At 63.1% G+C, this 15,868-nt stretch overlaps 1 protein-coding gene and 1 long non-coding RNA gene across 5 annotated transcripts in view; one reads left to right on the plus strand and one right to left on the minus strand.

Moving 5' to 3' along the window:
• GSE1 (Gse1 coiled-coil protein) overlaps positions 1-15,868 on the minus strand; it is a 378,645-nt gene that overhangs the window by 178,507 nt on the left and 184,270 nt on the right. The gene's annotated exons all lie outside the window — the stretch shown is intronic.
• On the plus strand, positions 8,798-11,920 carry LOC138402136 (uncharacterized). 3 transcript variants are annotated; one of them, XR_011236615.1, is made up of 4 exons: positions 8,798-9,222; positions 9,434-10,234; positions 10,368-11,421; positions 11,605-11,920. It is a non-coding gene; the product is annotated as an uncharacterized lncRNA (long non-coding RNA). The 3 variants fall into 3 exon arrangements; XR_011236614.1 differs by having other exon boundaries at positions 8,802-10,234; positions 10,368-11,033; positions 11,242-11,421; XR_011236613.1 differs by having other exon boundaries at positions 8,799-10,234.

The following is a 15,868-nucleotide window of genomic DNA, read 5'->3' on the forward strand; positions in this document are numbered from 1 at the left end:
ATTCCAGGTGACTCTAATTAAATCGGAGGGGCTTTAGTTTGAGCCACTACCTAGGTGATGCTTGCGACGGATCAAGTTTGAGAAACAACAATCTACACTGGGGGGGGGGGGGTCTCAAACCTTGCAGCATATTAGAACCACCTGGGTGCTTTTAAATTAACACACCCCCTCCCAGACACCCCCCCCCCAGGGTTGTCTAGGCCTCACCTAGACGAATGACATCACACCTCCGGGCATGGACCCAGGCACCAGGATCTATTTTATTTGTTTTCAAATTTATTTATTTATTTCTGAGACAGGGTCTCTCTCTGTCGCCCAGGCTGGAGTGCAGCGTCGCGACCACAGCTCACTGTACCCTCGAACTCCTGGCCTGAGTAGTTTCTGAAGTTCCCTGGGAGGGGTTCCAATATGCAGCCAAGGTGGGGAACCTCTGCTCCACCCCAGTGGTTCTCAATGGGGGGCGGGGTTGTCCCCCAGGGCAGGATTGTCAACCAACCTCTGCAGACGACTGGGGCCAGGGTCAGAGCTCGGCTCAAAGCGGGTGCTCCCTGGGGGTGGGATCAGAGAGTCTGGGCCTCCCTCCCACTGCACAGCCCCCTGCTCCCCGCGGGCTGTGTCTGGCTGGGACTGGCCCGTCACAATTGCCTCCTATTCATCCCTGGCCCTGGGATGCCCCTGGCCTTGTGAACATCCTTCCTCACCTGCAGGGTCACAGCGGCCGGGGGTGCTCGGCCTCCAAGGTGACATGTGCTCGGGCACTGAGAGGTCGCTGCAGGCTCCTGCTGGCACAGCCTGGAGCAGCCACCCCAAACTCCTGCCAAGCTGGGTCCCCCATGTTCTGCTTGTCAGTTTGCTTTTGAAACTGAGCTGGGCTTTCTTCCCAGCGTCCCGCAGACCAGCAAAACAACTGGTTCCAAATCCAAATAGCCCAGCATCCCTCCCACGAGGGTAAGCATGGTTGTCACCCCTGCTGGCCGTGACATTTCGGGAGGTTAAGAAAATATGAGGCTGGGCCCCATCCTGACCAGGAGTATCAGACTCTCGGGGGAGGGAGCCCAGGCATCAGCGTGTCTGACAGCTGCCAGTGGGCAGCCAGGGAGAATGGCTGCTGGAAGGACCACCAGGTCTCCCCCAGGCCGGCACATTTGACCTTGAATACGCTTGGTGTTTCAGGCCAGAGTGAGGGCAGGGGAGTATCTTATCTGGCCAAGAGACTGCGCTGGGAGTTCACACACCCCCAGGACAGCATGTCCTCGCTTATCCAAGGCCAGCAACTGGGTGAAGGTATGTCCAGTGTGGGATTCTGGGGGCTCCTCCTGTCCACCCCACCAGGAGAACAGGATCCCAGGGAAGTGTAGGGGCTGCTGCCTGGTGGGAACTCTTTGAGAAGCCGCCAGGAGGAGCCAAGAGCGTGGACTCAGATCCAGCTGCTCCGTCAACTCACGGAGCTCCAGGGAGCAGCTCGGCTTCCTGGGCATCACCAACCCCCTCTGTAAAGGAGTGGGGTGAATGGTTGTTCACCTGTGCACCCCGCCAGTGCTCAAGGCCAAAGAGAGAAAGCTGCTCGGGAGGAGAAACAGGCTTCACAATGATGTGTCTGAGGCCAAATGAACTTGCAGGGTCTCAGCATTCTCATCTTTGCAATGGGCACACAGAGCTAAATGAGCCCCTAGAGTCCTCTATCTCTAAGCCACGCCTTGGCACAAGTTAACAGACCCCAGCCAGGCCCCACTAAGCATGTGGGCAAAAGAGACCGAGCAGAGCAGTGGGAATGAGCACTTCGGCCTCCCTAGGGTGAAAAGGCAGCTGCATGGTTTGTGCTCCAAGCCCCTGGCAGTGAACTGGGTGGTGGTGATAGGAGCCAATAGGAGCCCTGGGAGCAGGGCTGCCAAGTACAGTTGTCCAAATTGTTCACTGTACAAGAGCACCTGCAAGAAATGACAAGTTCGAACTAAAACCCAACTCTTCCTCTACGCATCAACAAGAACCTGGGCACAGGATATGTCTGCCTGGACGAAGAGGCACTTTCTTCTAATTGGCACCAAGGACCTGAATGGCCTAGTGGTGGCCCTGCTCAGGAAGGCCTCCTGCTCCTCAATTCCAGCCCTTCTTCCCTTCCACTCTGAGAGCACAGACTGGACGTCCAACCTCCCAAGAAGACTCTCAACATCACGGGAAGGGACAAATGACAGACACCTCCAGTTCCTGGGTGCAGGTGGAGACAGGACACAGAGGGCACCCCTGGGCAGCGTCTGGGGCTGGCAGGGTCGTTGTTCTAGGTGGGTTCTGCCTGCCTCCCTGCTCAGCCTTGGTGCCCTGCTTTCTGGGTGACCGAGCGCAGGCGTCGTTGGAAGCTACTGAGTAAGCAGAAGACAGCGGTGTCACAGCAGCGGCAGAGGAAGCCTGGCTCAGGGCTGAGACCAACGCGGCGGGCACTAAACACAATATGGGGAGGGCACTGCCCGCCAGGGACAGCCGAGGGCGGGGTGGGGCTTCTCTGGCGGGGGGGTGGGCACTTCCTGCCGAGGGGCAGACACCACCCCCCTCTGGCCTTGGAGGGAGGTTCAGCCGCAGAAAGAAGATGAGGCCCTGGCACTCCCAAACAAAGTGACCTTACCCTTCCGGCACACGGAGTCCTCCCGTTTTAGGGAGCACCAGAATCCCCGGGAGGCTTGTGGGAACGCAGACCGCTGGGCTCTGCTCCCAGCGTTGCTGACGCAGCAGGACTGGGCTGGGGCCCGGGAACCTGCATTTCTAACGAGCTCCCAGGGCTGCTGGCGGGCTGGGACCCCACTTTGGGAACTGCTGCCCTGGCTACCTGCAACGTGGAGCCCCCACGCCCGGCACGTGGCGGGCCCTCCTCTCCATCCGGGCCTCCCTCCCGCTCCCCTCCTGCCAGGGCGGCATCCCCTGAGCTCGCTGCCCCCCACCCCAGGCTCCCGCACCCGGGGGTCTTGCGGCTGGCACCTCGGCCTCCGTTCCTACCCGAGCTCTGCTCTTTGAGGGCAGAACTGTCTTTTCTGGCATATCCCACAGCATCCAGCCGGGAGCCAAGCAGGGGGTCCCTAGAGCCAGAGGGGAGCCCAGAGGTGGCTGGTCCAACCCCCTGAGCCCTCAGAGGCCAGGTCAGGCAGGCTGGAGCTGCACGGGGGCTCCGGGGAGGCCCAGAGTGCAAGGTGGGGTGTGGGGACACCACCTCGCTCAGGAGATGGGAGCTGGGCGCTAGGATGGGGTCGCTGCTCTGTGCTCAGTCTCCTCGTCCGTAAAATGGGGCCAGTGGCAGCCACCTGTGTCCAGGATAAACTGCGGCCCCAGGCACGGCACATGCATAGCCTATAATGTGTGTTGGTCACTATCATTGTCATTACTGAAAAGCGGGCCCAGCGCTAAGCCCTGGGCATGTTCTCCGGGCTCAGCAGGAGGCTCAGGGCGGCTCCTCGGGCCCCAGGGCCTGCCCCCACCCCCCACCAGCTCACCCAGGAGGGGAGGGCTGCGTGCTGGTGGCCAGGGCCCTGGAGGGAGCCCACCCCGCCCTCACCCTGCTCTCTGCCTGCCTGAGCTCTGCCACCAGGTCCCGGGGCAAGGACACATCTTAGCAGCCGCCTGTGCTGACCCTGCTGGACACGAGAGAAACCCAAGCTGGTCTGTATCCCCGTCCGGGGTCGGGACCGCTAGAGGCAGCCTCTCCCCTGTGGCTGCCAAGTTCCCGGGCTTCCCGGCCAGGTGGCAGCTGCAGTCCGGGCCTGTGAGGCTCCCCAGCCCCCCTGCCGTGGGGGCTCTCCCCTCTCCTCCCAGGGTCTTCCCCGCCCGGGGTCCTGGCATTTCCTCCCCCACCCTTATCTGCTGTTCGCTGTGTGCAGACCCCTGCCCTGTCCTTTGGGGTCCGAGGAAGGCAGGAGGGGAGGTGATCTCAGGACACCCACTCACTTATCTGAGGCTCATTTATCAGAAGGTGTTTTCGAGCCCGAGCGGCAAAGCCTTCCAGAAAGGAGGCTGCAGAAGCCCTGGGTCAGCTTTTCTTTCAGGAGTGGTTTCTCGTGACTCAGCAAGGAAAGGCCCGTTTTGTCCTGGGCTGTCCGTGGCAGCTTTTGAAAACACAGCTTGCCCACGGTCTCTCCTGTGCATCTTGCTGTCCCCTGGCAGTGCCCTGGGGGACAGAGGGTGGCTGCTTCCCTGCAGGGCCCTGGGCTCCCACGACGGCCTCCTGGCAGGCCTCTCAGACACCGACATCACCCTGCTGCAGTTTTCCTGCCTAGCGATGCCTAGATTAATCTTCTTTAAATTCCACTTAGCTGCCTGGAGTCCTTTCTGGAGGCAGACAGGGCAAAAATCTCACACACACACACACACACACACACACGCAGCAGGGAGACGACCACCTCCTCCCCGGCCTCCAGCCTGGTCCTGCCACACGGGCCTGGCCTTCAGGGCCGAGTGAATGGTGGCCGTGAGCTGCCGGGACACGACAGTGTGGGAACTCTGGAGCATACGCGGGAAGGCAAAGGAGAGCGGAGACGGGGACCCCCGCTGCTGCAGGACAAGCCGAGGGGTCCCACCGCCCAGGCCCTCCTCCCGCAGGCCCTCCCTGGAACCCCCTCTCCGCGCTCTGCGCTCCGCACCCTAATGCCCCAGCCCCAGCGGTTGTCAAAACCAGACAAGGACAGGCTCCCTTCGTACCGCATGCCAGCACAGCAAGGGTCTGGCTCAGGTGTCCCCACAAGACTGTCCTGTCCCTTCGCAACCCTCCTCTGAGCCGGGACTGTGTCAATAGGGACGCAGGCGAGGTGAGCCCAGGTGAGAGGGGATCCGCCTCAGTTCAGATCCCGCTGTTACTGACAACTGGGTTTCCCCGGGCAGGTCATTAACCCCTCTGAGCCTCAGCTTCCTCGGCTGTAAAATGGGGATACTGCAGGTACCTCCCGGCAAGGTCACAGGGAGGATGACAGGAGCTCATACACACGGATGACCAAGGCACACAGAGCAGGGCTGACACTGGGGTGTCCCTGGCGGGGAAGGGCACTTCAGCCCAGGGTGGGGGCTGGGCAGCACGACTGGGCTTCCCGCGGGCCTGAGATCCGAGAGGGGGAGAGTGAAGCTTCCCACGCACACAGCTGCCTGCACGTGGACGGGTCACACTTCCCCCCAGGCTTGTCGGAAATGGAGAGCAGCCCCCCCCCACCAACGTGGGAAGTCTCGGCCACCTGAAGCCGCATGCGGGGGAGGCGGCTTGCAGAGCGCCAGGCGCCCTGCGTCTGTCTCTGATCTGAGCCCGGGCTGCCAGTTCCCCCGGGCAGGGGCCCCCACACGGGCAGAGGCTCTTTCCTGCGAAGCTCCTGTGCACCCCAAACCCACCCGGACATGGGCGTGAGTGGGGGCCGCGGGTCTGTTTGAACCTCTGCTCCACGCTCAGTGGCGTTTCTGAGTCTCTGTTTCTTCACCTGTCACGAGGGACTCTAGGGCCAACGTGGAGGGAACGAAGCTGTGGTCGGAATGACAATGTCACCCACAACGGCCGCTGTGGCCCTCCGCACCCAGCGCTGGTCGCGGCCCATTACCCCAACTCCCCATTTAACCCTCGCAAAGCCTCCCGTGTCTGTCCCCACTGACAGGGGAGGAAATGGCACAGAGCTGTCTGCACGGAACCTGGCGCCCAGGGGACCCAGCCGGGAGCGTCTGCTTCCTTTGAGAAACCACGCGGTGACTTCAGTGGGCGGAACTGTGGCTCCCCAAAAAGATACATCCACGCCCTCACCCCCGCACCTGTACACGTGACCTTATTTGGAAGCAGGGTCTTTGCAGATGCGATTAAGGGTTTCGAGATATCATCATCCCGCATCAGGACGTGTCCCAAACCTCAGGGTGACTGTCCTTAAGAGACACAGAAAAGAGAAGACAGGAGCAGCCCGTGTGACAACGGAGGCAGAGCCTGGAGCGACGCGTCTACGCGCCGAGGACTGCCAAGGACGGCGGCGCCCGCCGGGAGCTGGGGGAGAGGCCTGGAGCACGTTCTCCCTCTGAGTCGAGCCCGCAGACGGAACCACGCTGCGCACACCTTGATTCTGGACTTCTCTAGAGCTGTGGGAGAATAAATTCGTGTTGCTTGGAGGTACCCAGTGTGGGGTGACTTGTTGCCGCAGCCCCAGAAGGCGCAGACGGTGTCTGTCCCAGGAGCCGGGAGGCGAGGAGCTCTCGCCAGATGTGTCCGGCCAGGACGGAACTGTCAGCGTGGAAGGCCGTCTCGGCCCAGCAGCGGCAGAGGAAACTGAGGCTCAGAGATGTCCCTTGCCGCACTGGCCCCTGGCCTGCTCCACCTCAGCTCAGGGGGGTCTGCGGGCCCCTCCCCGGCTCCCATGGCGGCCACCCCTCGGGGTCACCGTCTGAGCCCCTGACTATCAGAAGAGTGCGTAGGCGAGAGGGGCCCGTCCTTCCCTGGTCAGACATACGTCTGAGGGGTCTTCCCAGGTCTGAGTGGGGAAATGCCGTGGGGACAGGGGGAGGGCGGGGCTCGGTCAAGCAGGGTCACAGCAGGAAAGGCAAGGGCCGCCCGTCCCCTGGCACCCTGGGCTCTCGGCGCCAGGCAGGAGCTGCCTGAGCCCACCCAGCCCTCCGCAGCTGGGGCTCCGGCAGCCACGCTCAGCCCAGGGCACCACCCAGTGGGACCCACTGCTTTCACGCTGCTGACAGGTGGCCTCACACCTCAGCAGGGGCCCCTGCCCTCACCAAGCAGCCCCCGCCCCCAACCCTCCCCGGCAAATCCTTCTCCAAGATTCCACCTGTCCTTGCGGAGGAGACAACCACAGGCCTTCACGTGGGAACAGCCGGGGCCACTGGGCAGGGGACCAGGCCAAGGAGGCTCTGCGGAACGGGAGGCAGCCCCCAATCCAGGCTTCCAGAAGAATCTGTCTCCTTTAGACCAGGGGCTTCTGGTCACACCTGGGGTAGCTCTGAAAAATCCCAGTGGCCAGGCCATAGTCCCAGATCAACTGAATCCAAACCCTGGAGGTGTGGCCCGGCCAGCAGCGTGTGTTGGCGTCCCCAGATGATTCCCTGGTGGGGGCCAGAGTGGGGCCATAACACCCCATGTTAATTACCGGGCCCCTGGCCTGGTCCAGCCCGTCAAAGTCGGACAGATAAATAACCACACAGGCCAGGCCGGTGGGCATCATCACGTTAGGGACACAGGGGTCAGACAGCTTAACTCCCAGAGCATAATCGGTCTAATTGCAGGGCCAAGGTGGCAAACGGCTTTAGCCCTCCCATGCGCCATGTTAAAATCCAATTACTCGAGCTGGGCCCAGGTCTGTCTGTCGGGACAGGGACGCATCTCTGGCCGTGGTCTAACCCAACACTGAGACTCAGGTCTCGGATGGGGACGCTTTTTGCTAACGGCCTACGGGCCCAGGTCTCTCTGGGAACCAGGAGTGGGGAACAGGCAGGCGGCCAGGTGGCCTTTGCGAAGAGCCTGGAAATGTCATCGTGGACTGCAGTGTCTCCACCGGGCAGACCGGTGGTGGTACGCCCACGCCACAGAGCACCGCCACGCAGCAGAGAGGAGCCAACTGCCAGCGCCCGCGACCGCTCAGACGGACCTGGACCTGCACCGCCGAGCGCCAAGCGCAGGACGCCGGCCGTGAGTCTTCCCGCGGAACGCCGCCATCCACACGACACCCTAGCCGGGGGCGGCCAATCACCGCAGAGGGGCACCACAGAATTTTCCAGGGATGGGGCAAGAGTTTTGTATCTCGATTGTGGTGCTCTGAGAAAGCGCGAACGCCACTGTGTGTGGGCTGTGTCTCCATAAACCTGGTTTTTAACAAAGACATACGGGGCCTTTGTAATGAGCTGGCCACACGCGCCCTACACGGTGACGGGGTGGGGGGCTGGGTGCAGCTGTGCGGTTCAGATTCTACACAGGGGGCTGGAGGGGGAAGGCTACTTAGGCTGAGACCGGGCTCTTCCTTGGTGGGCCAAACTGGGAGCCCTGGTGGGCACGGTGGGGCAGGAAGCAGGACAGTGAGCTATTGGTACTTCATCTGCCAAAGGCTTCCCCACAGGGAAAATGGCATTATCGTTGTCATCGTTGTTGTCATCATCAGATCCTTGAATGTGGATCCTCAAATCCAACCCGGACATTTTATAGGAGACAGATCAGAGAAGTCAAGTGATCTCTCCAAAGTCACACAGCACCACTCCAAACCCAGGCATGCTGGCCCCAGAGCCCCCACCCAGGTCACAATCACCACACTCAGCCACCTCCTCAAAGGCCATCGGTGACCACTGAACGCATCTTAGCCAGGCAAGAGATGCGGCAACTGGGCGTCCTAAGCCTTGATCCCAGAAGCGAGGGTAGGAGCTGTCGCTTGCTCATGTTTCCAATCAATCTTACTTGGCAAGGATTGCTTGTTCATCTGGGCCTTACACAAATTGGATTCTCGGGTGGCCAAAGGTGGCAAGGCAGGGCCATGTCCACAGCCTGCTCTGGACACCAGGGCTCTGCTCGCCCCTCCCCCACACTGCCTGGCCCAGCAGGGAGGTTTCCTGGCCACCCCTGGCTTTGTTTTTCTGGGCCCTCCCAGGCCCAGAACCATCCAGAAACGTCGGTTAGGCCAGGAACAGCTGCCTGGCACCTCCTGAATGCCTCAGATGTGGTATGCGGCGGGAGCCCGGAGCCAAGGCGCTGCCACTAGGTGAACCGGGCCACCGTTAGAGTCACAAAGACCAATTACCGGGAGGAAAAACAGCCTTCCGCTCTCCCCGGGCTCGGGGGCCAGCTGCTCCCTGCTCCCGCCTCCCGCCCCGCGGGGCTGCTCCAGGCTCGGTTTCCAGCCTGGCTCCCTCCCGCGCCAGGCCACCTGCCTTCCAGAGAGTCAATATTGACGCCCGAACCTCCCGCCTTGGCATGCGAGGGCCGGGGCCGAGGGGGTGGGGGCGCCGGGAGAGGAAACGGCTCCTGGATTTTCGACTCGATTGCTGGGAGGAGACATGAGAAATTGCCTTTCTGACCCAAAACCGGAGTTCACAGCTGCGCCTCATTACGGTGTCTCCGGGAGGCCCGGGAGAGGCTCGGGAAGGGCTCACCTGTTAGCAGCAGCTGCCGCCTGCCTCTTCACAAACACGCCGCGGCTCCCTGCCCGGCCGCAGGGCAGGCACGCGGGCGGCACAGGGCGGCTGCCCCCGCCAGTCGGCGTTAATGGAGCGGGTGCAGGGAGGAAGGGGCGCCAGGTAAGCGGGCAGGAGGGAGGGAAATGGCCACAGGTCTGGGTCTTGCTCTTTAGAAGGTGCCGGGGGGAGGGGCACCTCCTCCCCCTGCGGTCACACCTCATCTCTCTGGGTCTCACGTCCCTGCATGCCCGTGTCAGGTGCCTGCAGCATCTCAGAAGCGCCCCCCCCCCCCTGCCCCGGCGCGAGCAGCCAGCCTCTCTCTGCTTCCCAGACCCCACGGCTCAATACCCCGCAGTCACTCGAGGAGCACAGGGTCCCAAACGCCAGGGGTTCTTCACCCTGGCGCACATCAGAGTCACCTGGCCAGCTTTTGGAAAGATCTGGAAGCCCAGCCACACCCCAGGATCCCCGAGGTCAGGCCCAGGTGTGTCTCCAGAGCTCCTGGGCAGCTGGGCCACACTGAGGCCGAGGTGCTCAGCCTGGGGACATCACTCTCTGGCCCCCACGTCTGCGTGTCCTTTCCCAGAGAAGGTGATGGGGGCGGCTGGGGCAGAGGGCCCAGAGCCGGCCGTGGTGTCGGAGGAGGACGAGGGCCAGGCAGCCCTCGCCAGCCACCAGGCACCCTCCCCTTCCCCGGCAGCTCCCACTGTCCCTCTGCCACTAAGGCCCGCAGTCCTGTCCCCCGACACTGAGATCACGCAGGCCCTGAGGGAGCAGCTGCCCAGACCCCGCCCCAGGAGCACACCGAGTGCCAGTGACCCGGGCACGTCACCGGGCTCTCTGGACCTCACTGACACGCGTCACACGTAAAGCCCCCTTTCCTTTCCTCTGTCCTGCGTTCCCGAGCTCTCTGCGGTCCGGCGGGAGACCGACTGCAGCTCGGTCAGGTCCTAACGAAGCCCCGAGCCCTGCAGAGCCTCAGCCGCTGCCCCTGGGAAGTGGGAAGACGCAGCCCCGGCAGGGCAGGCGCCTGGCCCTGCGACGGTGACAGCCACTGTGTGCTGACACCTTGAGAGTCCTCGTCCCCACAGCACACAGTGTGGCTGGATCTTGCAGCAGCCCCATGTTCCAGGTGAGAAGACTGAGGTCCAGGGAGGTCATCTGCCCAGGGTCAAGTGAGGGAGCTGGGATTTCACCCTGAACCTGTCAGCCCAAGCCCCTGGCTACCACGTGCCCCCGTGAGCCTCCTTCTGGGGCCTTCTCAGGGCCACTGGGACCCCGGAACGGCCAGAGCCAGCGGTGGTGCCAAGAAGAATCCTTCTGGGGGCAACAGGGTCAAGACCACGAAGGGCAGGAGGGGGCTGCACACTCCTGGCTGGGGCCTCCACCCACGTCCGGGGACAGAGCAGGCACGTGGGCCTGGCACAGGGTCCCGGTGACTGGGCAGACCCAGGCAGGGGGGCCCAGAGCGAGGCCCAGGCAGGGTCAGTGCCCAGGGCAGGCCACTCTGTCCTGGCTGACATCGGGCCATGTCCAGGCCACGTGGCACCTGCAGCGCCGGACACTGGGCTCCGGCAGGGGGCTGCGGGGTTGGGCGGGGGAGGGGAGCAGGAGGGAAGCAAGGACAACGTGTCCCTCGGCAGGGAAAGGCGGTCAGGTGGGGACAGCTGGGGGTGGTGTCCTGGGAGGGACCTTGAGGAGCACAAATGAGGAAACTGAGGCCCGGAGAGAGGAGTCTGCACGGCAGACACGGGCTGCCACTCCCCGTGACGCGCTGCGCCTCTCTGGTCCCTTGTTTACGCGTCCCCGAGCTGAGCTCCAGGCCCAGGGCTGGGCACACACAGCCGCGCAGCTACCTGGGCCCAGGACCAACTCGATGCCGTCTACAAACCACCCGGCTGCTCGTCTCACCTCTGTCCCCATCCCACGACGTGAGTCTCGTCAACTCAGTACCCAGAGCCAACGCAGGGCCCGCCGTGCGCTCCTGGCAAACGGGGAATGTCCGGCACTCCCGGGAGCCGGCGGTCACTCTGCCCGCCACACGCCAGGCGCCGGCGCGAGAGCTCGAAACGGATCCTCTCCTTTACGCCACTCAGCGACACTGTGAGGTTAAGTTCTGTTTTTATCTCTACTTGACAGATGGGGAAACTGAGGCAGACAGCGTGTCAGCCCCTGCCCAAGTCTCACAGCCGAGAGGCTCTGGGGTAGTCAGGCCACCTGGCCCCAGAGCGCTTGCTTTTCGCCAATGAGTGGGGACATGAGCACAGTACCGGGTGTCCCGGGAAGGACAGCGCCCGGCCCGGTGGGACCCAGGGCCAGGTGAGGCTCTCTGGAAGCATCACACCAGTAAGGCGAGGGTGGCCGTGTGACGCCGGCAGCTCATAGTCACATACCGCCCGCTCTGCGTGCCCCCAGCACTGCTTCCAATGCCACACACACAGCCATTACCCACAGACCCTCCCAGGCCTGCTAGGTAAATGCCGTTATTTGCCCATTTCACAGATGGGGTGCTGGCAGCACAGAGAGGTTAGGAAACCTGGCTGAGGACACACAGCTGTTAGGTATCAGCACCAGGATTTGAACCCATTGGCCCAACCCTCTCGGGCTGTGAGGTGGGCCCCCGGCAGAAATCCAACGGGGGTGGCCCGACCCCGAGCAGGCCGGCCACAGGGGTGCAGGGAGCCCCCCCTCCTGCCAGGAGGGGCCACCGCTGCTGGCGCGCTCCCGGAGAGGCCAGGCCTTGCAAGGGAAGCAGAAATCTGTCGTTAACACGGTGCCAAACCCAAAGTGGCTGCTCCCGAACTGCAATCCAATAAAAGTGCGACTTGTCTATTTATCATCCTCGGGGCTTTTTATCACAGTGCAGATGGCTGCCACCTTTGGAAGGCTCGGCAGCTCGCTGCCAGCCGCCCGCCGCGCAGAGCTGCGCTCAACAGAATCTGGGCCTGCACCTGTGAGGGGCCCAGGCCCGGCGCCCCCCTTGCCGGGAGAGGCGGCCGCGGGTGCGCTGGCCCAGCCCAGCCCACCCTTCCCCTGCCCCCGCCCTGCGCACGCTGTCCCTCTGTGGAGCCGAGGACAGCTGGGGCAGGTCACAGCACACCCGCCCCCCTGTGCCCCTGGCAGTGGCGGCCACACCTGGTGTCGAGCCTCCAATGACCCCACACGGCAGCTGCTCCTGGAGGGGAGAGCGCGGCAAGGAGCCCCCTGGCGCAGGTGCGCGGCGCCCCGTGCCCAGGCCACGCGGCTCGGATCGAGGGGCCCGTGGGGCGGTTCAGGCTGGAAGATGAAGCAGGGAGATCAAGGGTGAGGCTCGCAGGAGACGCAGCCGCACCCCTGCCTGCGAGCGGCGGAACCCGAGGAATTAAAGGCTGTTCAAGATCCCGGCTGCTGCCAGCGGGTGACACACCTGGGCCTCCCGCGACCACAGTGGCGCCAGCAGCAGGGAGGAGGACGCGTGTGGGCGGGACGCCCAGGGGTCAGCGCAGCCCAGCCTCCTTCCCACGCTTGGAGGTTGGGGGGAGAGGGAGGTGGAGGGTCCCCAGCAAGGCGCTGGCAGGAGGGGTCAGGCCTGTGGCCAGACGCCGGCTCCAGCCTCCCCAGGCAGGGACGGGAGACGGCTTCCCTACCCACATGGGGCGCAGTGTGCATGTGTGTCACATCATGTGAAGGGCTGAAGGGTTCGCCCCACCCAGGCTGCAGAAGTCAGGGGGACACAGGGGACCAGGGCACTGCCAGGCCATGACCTTTGCCCTCTGGACTGCAGCCCAGGGACAGACACCAGCGGGAGCACCCCCCCTCCCCGCCCGGGCTGTTCCGGTGCCGCTTCGCAAACGCACTGGACCCGCAGCTGTGAAACCAGCGGCTCTTGCCGCAGCGTCCAGCTGTGCTGGCAGAGGCGTCGCGAGTCTTCCCTGCTGTCTCTCGGGTCTCCCGGACGCCTTTCTTGTGTCCTTCTGGCTGCCTGGAAAGCCCCACCCTGCCTCCCCGAGCAGCCGGCCCCCCTCTGTGGCCCCGTCATTGCCGGCGCTCCCGCCTGGGCCAGGCCCAGCCTTCTGCAAATGTCATCTCTGTCTCTGGGTGCCACAGGGGGCTGCACGTGGCCATGGTCTCCGCCCTCGACAAAGCGGGGAGCTGAAACTCAGAGAGGTTGGGGGCCTGGGCATGGTGACCCGCCGGACACTTTCCCCAGCAGGCCAGCCCGGCTCCACGGCGTCCGAGGACTCCCACGGCAGGGAGGGCAGGAGGGTGGGAAGCGGCTGTCGCTAATGCTGCCCTCTGGGTTTTTCCTTCTTGTGATAACACTGAAGTTTGTGCCTATAATAATACGAGCTGCCGCTTTTGTGACTGTCACCCTGGGCACCTCCCAGCTCCAGTGTGTGCCTGCGGGAGGCTCACCCTCCTGCCTCCCAACACATCGGCAACCCCCGAGGCTCCGAACACACCCTCGCGCATTCATTTAACAAACGCTCATCCCCCACCTCCGGAGCACCCAGAGCGCCCAGCGCCGGCCCAGGAGCAGGGATGCAGCAGGGAAGTGACAAAGGTCCCCACCTGCACCTGGGATGGGAGGTGACCCAGCAAATAGCATCTCGGTGACCAGAGGCCTCCATGCAGGAAACAGAGCTAGGGAAGGGGGCAGTGGAATGGCTGTATTACGGAGAGGGGTCCTCAAAGGCCTCTCTGAGGAGGTGACATCTGAGCTGAGGCCCAAAACAAGGGAAGAACTAAGTCCTGCAAATACCTGGCAGACGAGAGAGAGCTCCAGGCCACCCGGAGCAGCAAGTGCAAAGGCCCTGGGGCAGGAACAGGTCTGTGTGTTTGATGACCAGCAAGGTGGTCAGTGTGGCCACGGCAGGGGAGCCACGTGGGAGGTGGAGATGAAGCTGGAGGGGGCTGCGAGGGGCCAGAGCACACAAAGCCTTAAACCATCTCGAGGAGCTGGGATTTTGTTCCGTGCGTCACGGGGAACTGCCGCCAACTCGGTGGCTTTGACTACGCAACGCTCAGGACAGCACCCGCCACACGGCAGGACCCAGCCACAGCACCAGGCCCGCCCGGCTGCTCACGGCGCGGCCCACGCACCGGCCCCGGCTAGACACGCAGCACCGCAGGCCCGCCCCGGCCCTTGCGCACGTGCCCTGTGACTGGCGAGCCGGGCCAGGCTGATTCCCCCGCCTCTCCGGGCACAGAACCGGCTGGCCCAGCTCGCTGCAGCCCACGGCTTCGAAACGCGGCACACACAGCCCTAGGGAAGATCCCGCCTCCGCGTCCCTGTTCCAGGCCTCACTGTGCCCCGTGACGGTCCCCTCGGTGACCTTGGCACCAGAACTCACCTGACCTTAATAAAGTAAAAGCCACCGGGAACGAGACCCAGTCAGAGCAGCGTCCACCCACGCCAGTGACCCTTGACCCCAGGCAGGGAAACTAGCGCAGCCTTGGCAACGTCGACTCCGGGTCCTCCAGAGACAGCTGCAGGCTAAGGCCCCGCTCGGGGTGGGCGTGAGAAAGAAAACGTTTGGGATCAGGCCAGCTGCCCACCTCCTGCTCCAACAGACCCATCCCAGACACACACCAAACTTCTGGAACCCAAGGGAGCGCTTCTCCCAGGTACCGAGCGCTTGGTCCAGAGGGTGTCTCCGGGCAGCTGCGAAGAGCACTGAACAGGCTTCGAGTCCAGGCCTGTGACTAGCTTGAGCAAGCTGTGCTTGCAGCTGTCACTTTCTGAATGGCCCAAAGGCGCCCCCCAGACTCCAGCGCATTGGAGGGTTGACGGATCCTCACCTCTAAACCCCAGTGGGTGTCGCTCCAGACCGGCCTGTTCTAAGTCACCCACTCAGTCAACCAACACCCACCACGTGGGCACCACGCTCGGCACCGGGGACTCTTGGGAGGGCAGGACCTGGGGCCGATGTGCCGGGGCTCATGTTCTGCAGGAGCAGACAGACCACAGACGTTCACAGAAAGACACCAGGGCAATGGCAGGAGCTGACAGGCCACCAGCAAAGCAAGGGGCAGGGCAGGGAGAGGCCATCGCCCAGGGACGGGACCTTGCTGGGGGCGGGCAGAGGGGAGGAGTGAAGCGTCCACCCAGGAGAGAGACGGAGTCTGAGTGCCCGTCCCTCCCTAAGAGGGGCCGGTGAGCTCCGGGCAGACACCCCTGCGGGAGTGTGTCTGTGTGTACCTGTGCGTGTGCACGTGTATGTATGCAGGCATGAGTCTGGCAGATGCATGCACTTCTGTGTATATCTGCGTATGTGTGTGTCTGTGGGTCGCTGTGCACGCCTGTGTGCTGTGCATATTTGTGTGTGCATGTGTGTGTGCATGTTTATATGTGCATCTGCATCTATGCATGTGTGCACAAACGTGTGTATGATGCAGGGTGTCTGTGTGTGTGTGTACATGTATGTGTCTATGTTTCTGTATTTGTGTGTGCATGTGTGTATGCATTCATGTATCCATGTGTATCTGTGATCTCTGCACATGCGTCTGTGTGTGCATTCCATGCACATGTGTGTACACACGTGCATGTGCGCGTGTTGGGGGGAGCCTTCACCAGGCAAGTCTGGACCTGAAGTCTGGCTTCCTGAGAAGCCCACGCTGGGAATTACAAAGCGCCTCAGCGTGGTGCCTGGTGCGTGTGTGCGTGTGTGTGTGTGTGTGTGTGTGTGTGTGAGAGAGAGAGAGAGAGAGACACCGGGTGTGTGTTCTCCCGCCTGCGAGCGCCTCTGAACAAAGTACACCCTCTACCTCCCGGAGCCCACTGCCA

This window comes from Eulemur rufifrons, chromosome 23, assembly GCF_041146395.1.
Source record: "Eulemur rufifrons isolate Redbay chromosome 23, OSU_ERuf_1, whole genome shotgun sequence".
Classification (NCBI taxonomy): domain Eukaryota; kingdom Metazoa; phylum Chordata; class Mammalia; order Primates; family Lemuridae; genus Eulemur; species Eulemur rufifrons.